The sequence below is a fragment of the Ceratotherium simum genome, chromosome 33 (assembly GCF_057802395.1).
Source record: "Ceratotherium simum simum isolate JZ-2026a chromosome 33, ASM5780239v1, whole genome shotgun sequence".
Taxonomy (NCBI): Eukaryota; Metazoa; Chordata; class Mammalia; order Perissodactyla; family Rhinocerotidae; genus Ceratotherium; species Ceratotherium simum.
In genome coordinates this window covers 27289666-27304060 of record NC_141932.1, presented here as the reverse complement: position 1 = coordinate 27304060, position 14395 = coordinate 27289666, and the positions used below count along the sequence as shown (strand labels likewise).

Here is a 14395-nt window from a genome sequence, read left to right as displayed (position 1 = left end):
TTGGAAGAATTAACATAGTTAAGATGTCCATACTTCCTAAAGCAATCTATAGATTCAATGCAATCCCTATCAAAGTTCCAACAATATTTTTCATAGAAATAGAAAAAAGAATCCTAAAATTTATATGGAACAACAAAAGACCAGGAATAGCTAAAGGAATCCTGAGAAAAAAGAACAAAGCTGGAGGTATCACACTCCCTGATTTCAAAACATACTACAAACCTACAATAACCAAAACAGCATGGTACTGGCACAAAAACAGGCACACAGATCAATGGAATAGAATCAAAAGCCCAGAAATAAACCCACACATCTATGGACAGCTAATCTTTGACAAAGAAGCCAAGAACATACAATGGAGAAAGGAAACAAATGGTGTTGGGAAAACTGGACAGCCACAGGCAAAAAACTGAAGGTAGACCATTACCTTACACCATACACAAAAATTAACTCAAAATGGATTAAAGACTTGAATGTAAGACCTGAAACCATGAAAATTCTAGAAGAAAACATAGGCAGTACGCTCTTCAACATCGGTCTTAGCAACATATTTTCATGCACCATGTCTGACCACGAAAGGGAAACAATAGAAAAAATAAACAAATGGGACTACATCAAACTAAAAAGCTTCTGCACAGCAAAGGAAACCATCAACAAAACGAAAAGACAACCTAACAATTGGGAGAAGATATTTGCAAACCATACATCTGATAAGGGGTTAATCTCCAAAATATATAAAGAACACATGCATCTCAACAACAAAAAAACTAACACCCAATTAAAAAATGGGCAAAAGACCTGAACAGACATTTTGCCAAAGAAGATATACAGATGGCCAACAGGCACATGAAAAGATGTTCAACATCATTAACTATCAGGGAAATGCAAATCAAAACTACAATGAGATATCACCTCACGGCCATCAGAATGGCTATAATTAACAAGACAGGAAACAACATGTGTTGGAGAGGATGTGGAGAGAAGGGAACTCTCATACACTGCTGGTGGGAGTGCAAACTGGTGCAGCCACGATGGAAAACAGTATGGAGATTCCTCAAAAAATTAAGGCTAGAACTACCATACGATCCAGCTATTCCACTGTTGGGTATTTATCCAAAGAACATGAAAACACCCATGCATAAAGATACATGCACCCCCGTGTTCACTGTAGCGTTATTCACAATACCAAGACTTGGAAGCAACCTAAGTGCCCATCTAGGGATGAATGGATAAAGAAGATGTGGTATTTATACACAATGGAATACTACTCAGCCATAAGAAATGATGAAATCCAGCCATTTGTGACAACATGGGTGGACACTGAAGCTATTATGCAAAGTGAAATAAGTCTGAGGGAGAAGGTCAAATACCATATGATCTCACTCATTAAGTAGTAGATAATAAAAACAAACAAACACATAGAGACAGAGACTTGATTGGTGGTTACCAGAGGGGAAGGAGGGAGGGACGAGGGCAAAAGGGATGAGTAGGCACATGTGTGTAGTGATGGACTGTAATTAGTATTTGGGTGATGAACATGAGAACATGATGTAATCCATGCAGAAATAGAAGTATAATGATGTACACCTGAAATGTATACAATGTTATAAACCAATGTTACCACAATAAACAAAAAAATTTTAAAAAAAGAAAAATGTGTGTTGTTAAAAAAAAAAAAAGACTATATTTCAAAGGAGAAGAAATAACTCACCTGGAGCATGGCTTTTAAAATTGTAAACCTGAGCTGTATTTCTCTGGATTCCTCTCTTGGAAAAGTACAGCATCCCAAGAAAGCAGCTGTGGAGAAGGAAAAAATCACTCCCAGAGAGGCCCAAAAGGACTCCGCATCCCCCTTCCAATTTCCTTGCTATGCTGCCTACCCCTACTTTCCCCACCCCAACACACACACATACAGTCTCTGATGGGAACTAAAAGGGGTGTATACAAATCCCAGCCCTTCCCTAAACTCGTGGAACCCAAGAACAGCAGGAGGGATTCAGGGCAGATATGCTCCAGCACTGAGAGGGGCCCAAGCACCTCTGCAGGAGGGATTGAGGCAGACATTACCCTTATCTTAAGATGTTGATCTGGACCTCAGATGGGAACAATAACATGGCCTCATACAGTTCCCCCTTTGCAGGTGCAGCCGAGCTTCCCCAGGCAGAGTTACCCAAGTTACAGCCTAAGTCAAAGCTGGAGTCCTTAAGCTAGACACCCACTATACTTGCACATGTTCAGCTCCTAAGCAAAGACTTCCAGAGGCTTCTAATATACACCAAGCTCAAGATATAGAATCTCTTGGCTTCTCCCTGGCTATATTTTGAACTATCAAATCTAAGAAGGGGCTGCCCAACCCATGCCAGAAACCGCAAGGCCTTGAGTACCTGGCCACACAAACTAGACAGAAAGGAAGAGTATAGACACAGCCCATGATGGTTCTGTAACATGAATGGGAAATAAACGTGCCATGTTAAGATACTGATATTTAGGAGTTGTTAACGCAGCACGGCATAGCCTATCCTGCCAGTGCTACAGTAATAAACAATACTAAATTCCCTGTCCACCCCCTCACCGTCCTTGGGACACCACAGAGATATACTTTAGATTTTGTTGTAGATGGGATATAAATACATTTAAAAATTGGTATGCAAATCAAAACCACAATGGGATATCACTTCACACTTATTAGAATGGCTATTAACAAAAAGACAACAAATAATAAGCACTAGCAAAGATGTGGAGAAAAGAGAACCCTTGTGCACTGCTGGTGGAAATGTATATTGGTGCAGCCACTGGAAAACTGAAAGGAGGTTCCTCAAAAAATTAAAAATACAACTACCATAGGATCCAGCAATTCCACTTCTGGGTATTTATCCAAAGAAAACAAACACACTAACTCAAAAAAATATCTGCACCCCCATCCATGTTCACTGCAGCATTATTTACAATAGCCAAGACATGGAAACAACCTAAGAGTCCATCAATGATCGAACGGATAAAGAAAATGTGGTGTATATATACAATGGATTACTACACAGCCATAGAAAAGGAAATCTTGCCACTTCCAACAACACGGATGGACCCTGAAGGCATTATGCTAAGGAAAATAAGTCAGACAGAGAAAGACAAATACCGTATGATTTCACTTATATATGGAATCTAAAAAAAAAAAACAACCAAACTCATAGACACAGAGAATAGATTGGTGGTTGCCAGAGGTGGGGGGGCAGGGTGGAGGGTAGGTGAAATGAGTGAAGGGGGTCAAAAGGCACAAAATTCCAGTTTTTAAAATAAATAAGTCCTGGGGATGTAATGTACAGCATGGTGACTATAGTTAATACTGTATTGTATATTTGAAAGGTGCTAAGAGAGTAGATCTTAAAAGTTCTCATCACAAGAAAAAAAAATCTGTAACTATCTGTGGTAATGGATGTTAACTAGACTTGAGGTGATCATTTCACAATATATACATATATTGAATCATTATGTTGTACACCTGAAACTAATATAATGTTAAATATCAATTATATCTCAGTAAAAAAATGGTAACAAGAGCTATAGAGAAAAATAAAATAGGACAAGAGGGATAGGAGTATGGTGGTTGAGATGCTATTTTTATATGGGGTAGTCAAGGGAAGCTTTTCCAATTTGGTGACATGTGAGAAAAGTCTTGAAGAAGTGAAAGAATACGTGATGCAGACACTGGGAGTAAGAAAATTGCAGGCAGGGAATCAGTAAGCTCAAATTCAGAGGGGGCAGAATTAAGTTACGAAAAAAATTATAGAAGATAAAGTCAGAGAGGTAACAGAGAGCTAGACCACATAGGGCTATATAAGCCACTGCAGAAACTTTGGCTTTTATTTTGAGATGGGAAGCCATAGAAAGTTTTAAGTCAGAGAATGACATAATCTAACTTACACTTTGGAAGAATCACCTTGGCTGCTGCGTTAAGAAGGAATTTTAGGCAGGCAATGAAGGAAGGAGAGAGACCAGTTACAGGCTACTGCGGCAGACCAAATGAGAGATGACTGTGGCCTAGATGTGGACCAGCTGAACTGTCACATGCACGTCTTCCAACTTCTGAGTTCCTCTCCCTCACCTGGGCAAAGGCTTATCACTTTCTCTACACTATCTGGAACTGCCCCCTTGCTCCCACTAATAAATTAAGTCTAGCTAGAATTCCCAACTGTGGATGTTTTATAATCTAATTAATTGCTGTATGAAGTCTAGCATGTCGACCAGCACCTAAGCCATTCTGGGTACACGCTGTCCACCTACAATGTTTTGATCACTGTAACTCCCCTCTCTTCGCCCCTTCCCCATCACCACTCCCACCAGGGCAATATGACAGCACAGGCCTCTGGAGAGGAAGAAAGCCTTGGCCATTTCAGAGGAAGGAAGTATTCATGGATGTGGGCATCACCTGCTTGCCAGGTGGAGGACAAAATGGCTAGATCCTATTAAGAGGGATTTCTTCAAGGACGTGACACTAAGTCAAGGAGCCTCGCTCTGCTGATTGAGAATGCTTTCCCCTATTATTCACAATCTGCCTTTTAAGACATCTTTTGTCCTTCACGTGACTCTCCAGGGAACTTCTGAAGAGTGTGACTCTAGCTAAGAATTGGTTTGAGATCTACTGAGCTGCAAATTGAGAGCTCTGAAGCTTCATCATTCTGAGGACTTCACATTCCTGTGGCCCTTTTACAAATACTTCTCTTCCGAAAAAATACGGGGGAGATTTAAATATAACAATTTCATAAGTATTTCCATTTATTTTACTGTTGCTTAATGTTAGTCATAAAAATGAAAACGCATATGCTCTACCTCAAGCATAGTTTTAAGTATCTGCATAAAATGCTACATTTTAGTAGGATTTAATTAAAATTTCCCTTTTTATGAAAACTAATTTTGGATTTATTATCTCAAAAGTTGTCCCAAGGTGTTATAGTCTCTGCTTGTAGATCCATCCACGGTTCTACCTTTTTTGTAACCCTTAGTGAGTATCATTACAGTCTTCCTTCCCATGGAGTCCATGGATTCCACGTTGAGAATCCCAGTGAGGACCATTTGAGCATTTAATTCAAAACAGATGCGGAAACTGGTCCAAGTGTTTACTCACAGACTACCTGGCAAATCCCTGGGCCTATTGGTATAAAACTCTTTCCTACTCCAAAAACACTGGCAAAGTGAAAGATCTCATCACCTACTTAGACTGAGACTAACCAACACCATCCCATAAGTTGCACGGCTTTCAATACCAGGACTGTGGTGTGTGATGCTACATACGCACTAATCGTATTTTCAACAATTTGGTTGTTAGGATATAGGCTCTTGTATTTGCCTCACTAGGCCAGCAGAGATCTCAGGGGAGATTTGGCACTCTGGAAAAACTGCCAAATTAACACTAAGATGGAAGGGAGAGACAGGAAACTGGGTCTTTGGGTCTAATCCCAAGGCCCCTACTATGTTTCAAAATGGGGAATACCAAGGACAAGGTCTCTTGAACGGGCTTTTGGTAGTCAGGAATTGTCAGAGGAGGGAAAAAAGTTATGCCCTGGAAAACAAGAAAGATTTCAGGGAAGAAAGAAAAAACCCCACAGCACCTTGATCTTGGCTTTCGGATGTTCAATAACCATTGTTCCCTTTTCCTCTTAGTGACAGAACTGTGGAAAGAAGAAATTGATGAGACACTTGGCTTTTCTTGAAATCCCAACTGACCAGGTTGGAACACACACTTCCTCCAGCCCCTGGCCACTCACACACACACAAACACACACACACACACACGCAAAGGAAGATCAGGGAAGACTGAAGAGTCCAGCCAAATGTAGTTACAGGAAAGGGCCAGAATCAGTTATGAGCTCACAGATGTCTCCTGGGTACAGAGTGGTGAAGTCATACTTGCACAATCACAACCCCCACCCCCCGCCATGTGCACACACAGTGCTGTACCAGGTCACCTGGTTACATATAATCCCACATACACACCTAGGGGCCATACAAGGTCCCAATCGCACAGCCACAGGCCTCCCTACACCCACATACCCATTGCCCCACAACCAGTCACAATCTCCCACACACACTCACCAAGGTCACACTAGTCGCACCTGCACAGCCACAGGCGCCCAACACCACACAGTCACAGACCTCCAACTCCCACACACACAACGCTGACACATTCACACAACCACACACTCACCACCCGGGCACACGGTCCCAACTGCACAATCACCGACCCTGTGCATCCCCATGCACAATGGCGCACAGTCCTGCAGTCACCATCACCCATTCTGGGAACACACACGGACACCAGCAGCCCACTCCATCACCCAGAGTTCAGTACATACAGTCACAATCACACGCCACGAAGACACACAGTAACAATCACAATCTCTCTCTCTCTCACTCACACACACACACACGATCTCCTCTCTTTAGCTCGCTCCAGAGACGAAAGGACCGGATCCAGACTCCTCACCCTAGTCCTTCCCTAGTTCCGGTACGGTCCAAACTGGCCAAGTTGCACCGGACCCCAGAGGCCCCACAGCACCTAACTTCACGGAGCCAACGGTCCCGCCACCTGGTACAGACGCAGCGGAAATCCCGCGGGACGTAGGGTCGCCTGCAGAGGCCTCTGGGAAATGTAGTCCAGAGGCGGACAACAAGCCTCCTGACCCCTCGCAGCGCAGAAACTGGGCTTGCATTCATCTACAGCTTCTCCGCACCAAACAGAACCGCAAAGCCCCGACGCGGAGCGGCTCGCAGATGGCGCCGGTCGGCTGGCTAGAGGCGCCAGGCCCACTCATCCCCGGCAGCTCGGTTATCGCCGGTACGCACAAGACGAGAAGACCAGTTCGCGGCGGAAGTAGCTTCGAGCCGCAAAGCCTATGGGTAATGTAGTCCAGGCTAGAAAAGCAGCCAGTCCGGCCAGAATGCAAGCGAACTGGCTCTTGTGAGCTCCAGGCCTGGTGCTGGCCTCCGTGACCCAACCGGCCGCGCCCGGGAGATTCCTGGGGGTTCTAGCTCGCCCTCGGAATGCAGAGGGGATGAAACACCGACCTGACATTTTTATCTGTGTCCAGCGGTGAGTCCAGGCCTCGGTCCGCGCAGCGCTGAGGGTGCGAGAGAAGGTGGAACCTGGTTGTCTCGTTCTGGACCAGGTCGAGGAGGCGACAGGGAAGGAATGACGATCTCGGATGGAGAGTGTGTGTGTGTGTGTGTGTCGCCCTCAAGTGAGGAGGAGGCCAGGCAGAGTCCGAAGATGCTGAGCTGTGGCCGCAGGTGTGACTGGGTGTTGGGTGTATGTGAACATGGGTTACCTATTTGGGAGACCAGGGTTGTGTCTGTGTATCAGACATTAACCTCTGAGCCTCATGTTAGGCATTATTAAAATGATAAGAGAGCATCTTTCTGGAGCATCAATTTTATTTGACGGTTGACAGGAGAAAAAAACTATTATATGATAAACAACATAAACGGGTTTTTATGTTAAAATGGGCATGTTTATTATGGATTAGAATGCAAATTCAACATGCTTTTAAAGCAAGAAGGAAGACTGCAAAGTAATTTATTGTTAGGAGATGTTTGGTTTTATCTGTCCCAGACCCCCAAGTATACTCATACTCTCCTCTGTACATTTAATGAAACTACTAAAATATTTGGGTTTAAATCTACCACCTTACTCTTCGTTTTCTGTTTATTCCACGTGTTCACGATCTTAACATTTTCAAAGAGTACAGGTTAGTTATTTTCTATAATGTTCTTCAATTTGGGTTTACCTGATGTTTCTTCATCATTTATACATTTTGGGGAGGAATACCCCATAAGTGATGCTATGTTCTTCTCAGTTTATCCTATCAGGAGACACACAATGTCATATTCCATTACTGGTGATGTTAACTTTTATTACTTAGTTTAAATGGTGCCCATGAGGTTTCTCCACTGTAGAGTTAATTAATGAGTATGTTGGATTTATCAATGAATAAATAAAAGGGAGCCAACTGGCAAAGGAGCCTGGGAAATGTAGTTTCCAGACTCCCAGTCCTAGTATTACAGAGAAGTAGATAGAAGGTTCATTGTGGGACTGAAAAACGGTAACCAGCACATGATCATCTTGGGAATTTCCTTCACCTCTTTATTGTGTTGGATTGCTGGTTTCCTGGAGCTTATGTCTTCTTTTTTTCTTGGTTTAGTCCATTTTTTGTTAAAAAAAGGGAAAAAAATCCTCCATTAGCATCTTGAGAGAGGTTAATTCGGAGTAAAAATTTGGGGCCCTTACAAGTCTAAAAATGACTTTATTCTACCTCTTTTGGATGATAGCTTCACTAGGTTTGGAATTTTAGGTTGGATATAGTTTTCCCTTAGAATTTGAGAGAATTATACGATTGTCTTCTAGCTTACAGTTTTCATCTTAAAGTATGATGACAATTTGATTTGTGTTTTGTTATTCTTTATTTTTGGAAGCATTTAAGATCTTGTCTTCATAACTAGTTTTCTGAAATTTCACTGATGTGCACTTTGGTATGAGTCTTTGTTCATTTTACAGTGGATTTCTTTTTCTTTTTCTTTTTTTTTTTGCTGAGGAAGATTCACCCTATGCTAACATCCATTGCCAGTCTTCTCTTTTTTTGGCTTGAGGAAAATTAGCCCTGAGCTAAAATCTGTGCCAGTCTTCCTCTACCTTATATGTGGGACACTGCCACAGCATGGCTGGTGAGTGGAGTAGGTCCACGCCCAGGATCCAAGCCTGCAAACCCAGGCTGCCAAAGTGGAGTGCGCGGAACTTTAACCCCTCGGCCACGGGGCCGGGCCCTGTGGGATTTCTTTATTTTGAAGAAGCATGACCTATATTTTCAGAAATCTTATATTTGTTCTCTGAAATTTCCCTCCATTCAGTTTTCTTCTCTTTCTTTTTCTGGCACTCCTTTGAGCTGGATGTTGAAACTCCTGATTTTATCTGTTATCTTTCTCATCTTTTGTTACCTTATTTTTTTACTCTTTATTTTTTTTCCACAACTGGGTGATTTCCACAACTTAGTTTCCCATATCTGCTATGAAAATTTTAATAATATCTATCTTATTTTTAATTTCCAAGAGCAGATTTTATACTACCTGGTATTTGTTTCCTTGATGTAATATCTTCTCTTATCTCTCTGCACTATTGTAGGGAGGTTTGGGCAGGGTTTCTTGTCTTTTTCTGTTCCTTTCCTATATCCATTTCCTTAGAAGGTTTTTTTTTTATTGCTTTCATCTGTCTTTCATATTGCTAAGTTTACATTTACATTACAATTACATATTAGTATGTTTTCCCTAGTTGATTGATAGATGTCCATTCATGCTCTATTAGTAATGCACTAAAAAGATGACTGTCATATCTATATATGTAGTGAGGGCTTGTCGACTTGTAAGCTTCACTATAGAAATATTGGTCAAGATTTCAGCCATTTCTTTGTCAGCCGCCAAATGTTAGTGTTATAGGTTTTCTTCTGGGTTGTTCCATTTCTCCAGAGAAGCTTCTTCTCGTTTCTTGACTACCAGAATTTTGGGGGTCCAACAGTGATGAGATCCCACCATTTATTTAATCCCCCTGATTTCAGTTTGCTGCCTCTCCTGCCGTCTGCTTTTCTTCATATCCTTGTGTCTGAAGCTTCTCTCATTCAATTTCTCTAGAGAGTAAATATTCTATTATTTGTCAGGGTGGTGTGGTAGAGTATTAGTTATCTATTTCTGCATAACAAATCACCCACAACTTTGCAGCTTTGAACAACAAACATTTATTGTCTCAACATTTCTGAGGGTCACAAATCTGGAAGCAGCTTAGCTGGGTGATTCTGCCTCAGGGTCTCTCATGAGGTTGCAGTCTAGCTGCTGGCCAGCCATGACTGGGACTGGAGCATCTGCTGCCAAGATAGATGGCTCACTCATAAGGCTTTTGGTAGTTGCTTGCTGGCTGTTGTTAGAAAGCTTCAGTTCCTTGTCATATGGGCCTCTCCACAGGACTGCCTGAGTGTCATAACAACTGGCTTAATAGCTTCCCCCCAGAGCAAGTGATACAGGAAGGGGAGAGAACATAGTCAGGAAATCATGGTACCATTTATGACCTAGGCTCAGAGGTCACATCCCATCACTTCTACCACAATCTGTTCATTAGAAGTGAGTCACTAAGTCCAGCCCACATTCAAAGTGGGAGGCCGAGGAGAGTATCAAAAAATTTGTGGACATAGTTCAGAACTACCACAGGTGGCAATCACTTGGCTTGAGTTGGGGTGAGGGTAATGAGTTTCAAACTACTCGTAAATCCTTTTTTCAGCTCCATGCTTTATCACCACCATTGGAGGCATTTGATTCCTTTAGTCCATGAGGTGCTGTAGTGATTGGTTTATAGCTTATTTTCGTTTTGATTCTTTGGTTTATAGCTTATTTTCATTGGCATTCTTTTCTGCAGGCACCTTTATTTGCGCTTCTTGGTTGTGCTCTCAGTTGACAGTCTTCCATCTGCTTGCCATGTTTGAAAAATTTGTTGACATATCTCATCAACTATAGCAATTCTCTTTTTTCTTGTGAATTTGTATTGTCCCACCTTCCTATTTACATAACTTTAATGAAGTTTCTGGAGGAAGCAAAAATAAATGCATGTGTCAGTCTGCTATGTTTAATACACTGTGTCCTCTGTGTTTATCCCTTTGGTTGTTCTAACCTCTGTCTAGTCATCTAAATAGACTCTTTTTATGAACTCACTGTTTCATCCTATTTGATACTTACTCATTTTGTGTTCTCTTCATTTTGTTGATTTCTGAGTTATGGAAGGTTAATTTAAAAGCATTCAAAGCTATACATACTAATCAAAGGTCAGCTTTCTACCCAAAGTTCCTCTGTAAGAGTTTCCTTCTCAAAATTAGGGGCCAGTGGATATTAGCACTTGGAATTTCTGTCATACTGGGGGATTCTTTAGGTCTGAAACTGAAGAGTCTACCCCATAATAGCAAATATCTGAAATTTTATTAATAATATAATACTAGACAGATTTTTAAGTGATGATGATGATTACAATAATAGTTTTTTGCATACTTACTACATACTAAACAGTCTTTTAAGCAATTTTCACATATTAATTTGTAATGATTATTCTTTGTACTTCATGTTAGAAGAAATCTTGGAAGTTAATAAGCAGATGTAGAGGCAACTGAAATACTTGAGAGTCAAATTGTATATGTCTCCAAGAAAAAACAGAGGAGAAAGGCAGTGAATGTGAGTAAATTGGAAAGACATATCCTCTGAGTTCAGACATTATTTCTTCAAGACGAGGCATGTGTCAGTGTGACTCACTGGGAAAGAGTTGAAAACTTAATTTAGACATAACATATGATGAAGGAATCTATGTAAGAAAGAAATGCTATGAATATAATAAGTATATTATAACTCATCCTATCTTATAGTAACCCCCATTAAGTGAAATCTGTATAAACAAGAGATTCAGAAGTAAACCTCATCAAATACCTGAGACTACACAGTGGGGAGAAACCCTACGAACTTTGTCTATGTGGAATCTTATATTCACAAGCCCCATCTTATTAGTTTCTAGAGAAATAATGCAGCAGAGGAAACCTTTACTTGTAAGGAATGTTGGAAAACCTTCAGTCAGTTATTCATACTAATTGAATATGAAAATTCAAACTGTGGAGAAACTTGATGAATGTAACAAATTTGGAGAACTGTTGTGCCAGAAGCTAAACCTCAGAGAATGTGAGAAAATTTAAACTTTATGAATGTGAGAAAGCTTCCGTTCAGATGTCAAACCTCATAAGTCACCAGAGAATTCATATTGGAAAGAAATCTTATTCATGTAAGAAATGTGGGAAAGCCTTCAGCCACGAATCTAATATCACTGACCATGAGGAAACCCATATGGGAGAGAAACCCTTTGAATGTAATGAATGTGGAAAAGACTTCAGGCAGAAGCAATACCTCACTAAGCATCACATTGCTCTTTGGAGAGAAATCCTACAAATGTAAGGAATGTGGAACATCCTTCATTCAGAAAGAAAAATCTCATTACCCATCAGAAAAGTCATACTAGAGAGAAACTGTTTGGATGTAATGACTGTGAGAAAGCTTTTATTCAGAAGTCAAGCCTCATTAAACATGAGAAAATGCATACTGGAGAAAAATCCTATATGTGTAAAGAATGTGGGAAAACCTTTAGCAGCAAATCAAATCTCACAAAGCATGAGAAAATTCATATTGGAGGGAAGCCTTTTAAATGTAATGAATGTGGAACAGCTTTTAGCCAGAAGCAGTATCTTATTAAACATCACAACATTCATACAGGAGAGAAACCATTTGAATGTAATAAATGTGGAAAAGCCTTCTCTCAAATCACATCACTTATTGTACATGTGAGAATTCATACAGGTGATAAGCCTTATGAATGTAAGGTATGTGGGAAAGCCTTCTCTCAAAGCTCATCTCTTACTGTACATATGAGAAGTCGCACAGGGGAGAAGCCCTATGGATGTAATCAGCGTGGGAAAGCTTTCTCTCAGTTCTCAACTCTTGCTCTACATGTGAGAACACATACAGGTGAGAAGCCTTATCAATGTAGCGAATATGGGAAAGCATTCAGTCAGAAATCACACCACATTAGGCATCAGAAAATTCATATTCACTAAAGATCATGTGAATGCCTTGAATATAGCAAAGCCTTCAGTAGGAATTTACACCCACACATCAGAGAATTCATTCTGGGGTAAAACAATATGAATGTAGGAAAACCTTTAGCAGGAGCTCACAATATCTGAGATATCAGAATATTCTTATAAGGAGAAACATTAATGTAATGAAAAGCCTGTGTCCAACAAAATTTTCAGTGAACATCATAGTTAATGCCAAATCTTTGGAAACATTCCCATTAAATAATGTCAGAGACAGGACCTGGATGCCTAATATCACCACGACAAGTCAGGGTAATCCTAGAGGCCAGAGCCAACGCCATAAGATGAGGAAGAGGTCTAAGGATTGAAAAGGAATAAATAGTGTCAGATGATACAATGTTTTGATATAGAGTTGTGATTATTAAAACTTTGTGGTATTAGGCATTAATAGATATTAGATGAATGGAATGGAATATGAAGCCTAGATACAGTCCAATTCTGTGAAGAAAAGATGACTAATTAGACAATGTTTTAGGTGACAATTGGCTTTCTCTGTAGAAAAAGAGAGAGAGAGATTCCTGCCTTAGATCTTACATTAAAAAAAAGAAAAATCCAATGTGAAAAAATCAAAAATATCTAAAACTTTAGGAAAATTACTTAATAAACATGGATAGATTTTCCTAAAGTTACACCCCCAAATTTATTTTTTTAGTATTATGCCTTAGAGAAACTCTGACACATATACACAGGGAGATGTGTACCACTATGTTCTTTTCAGTGTGATTTCTGGTAGCCAAAAACCGTTAGCATGATTTCTAGCAGCCAGATGCTGGGGTGGGAAAAACTGGAAATGCTATATGATGGACTAATGAAGTTGACTGCAACAAACTGTATATGTATTAATAGGGAGAGATCGCAAAACCATGATGTTGAGTGAAAAAAAAAAATCAGAGGGCAGATGATGCACATAATATAATGATATCTTTAATTGGAATAAAAACAACATATTGTATATTGGTTATGAGTATAGATATGTATGTGAAGGTATAAAAAGGGATTGGAGGTTTGTACATGAAATTCATGATGGTGATTGCTCTTGGGGACAAGGAAGGAGGGAGAAGAATGGGATCAGGATGATGGTTGAAGGAGATTTTGGCTTCACATCTAAATTTCTGTATGTTACTTAAAAACTACAAAGAAATATAAAATATCAGTTACTTCTATGTAGTAATAATACACGTTTTTCATACTATTTTTTGTGTTTTTAAAATTTTTCGTAGTTAAAGAAAGGTGGATTTACATTACCTATAGAAATAATGCTTTGGTGAACATGATGTAGTCCATGCAGAAATAGAAGTACAATGATGTACACCTGAAGAAAAAAAAAAAAAAAAAAAAAAGAAATAATGTAACAGTGGTCTCCTTTTCCAATCAGATACTGAAGGTGTATTTTTTTTTAGAAGTTTTTATAAGCTATTAGGTTTATTGAACACTATAAACCATAAGCTTTGAAAGAATTTTGGAAACATAACATAACTGGGTATCTGTAGAATATAGGGTTGGAAAATCTTAAAAATAATTTGCTCTTTTCTCCCTACATCAAAGACCAGTATTTGCTGAGCTATTTCTTACAATGAGATGTACTAAGTGGTGATGTGCTGGTCAAGAGTCTTGTACAGCTTTGTAGCTTTCAATATGCTGGAAAGAAGAGATAACTATAATGCCATTAGAGAGAGGCAAGAATA

At 40.0% G+C, this 14395-nt stretch overlaps 1 protein-coding gene and 1 pseudogene across 5 annotated transcripts in view; one reads left to right on the top strand and one right to left on the bottom strand.

Moving 5' to 3' along the window:
• LOC101394099 (uncharacterized) overlaps window positions 1–7169 on the bottom strand; it is a 42702-nt gene extending 35533 nt beyond the window's left edge. For 2 of the 5 annotated variants that reach the window (XM_087422209.1, XM_014794828.2), the window contains exons 1-3: window positions 6479–7047; window positions 5604–5663; window positions 1712–1797 (exon numbers count right to left, since the gene is read on the bottom strand). The gene's annotated coding sequence lies outside the window, so the exon portion shown is untranslated. The other 3 variants (XM_087422210.1, XM_087422211.1, XM_087422212.1) reach the window with 3 other exon arrangements.
• A 3957-nt stretch (window positions 7170–11126) lies between these two features.
• On the top strand, window positions 11127–14027 carry LOC147912914 (uncharacterized; annotated as a pseudogene).
• Window positions 14028–14395: the final 368 nt, after the last annotated feature.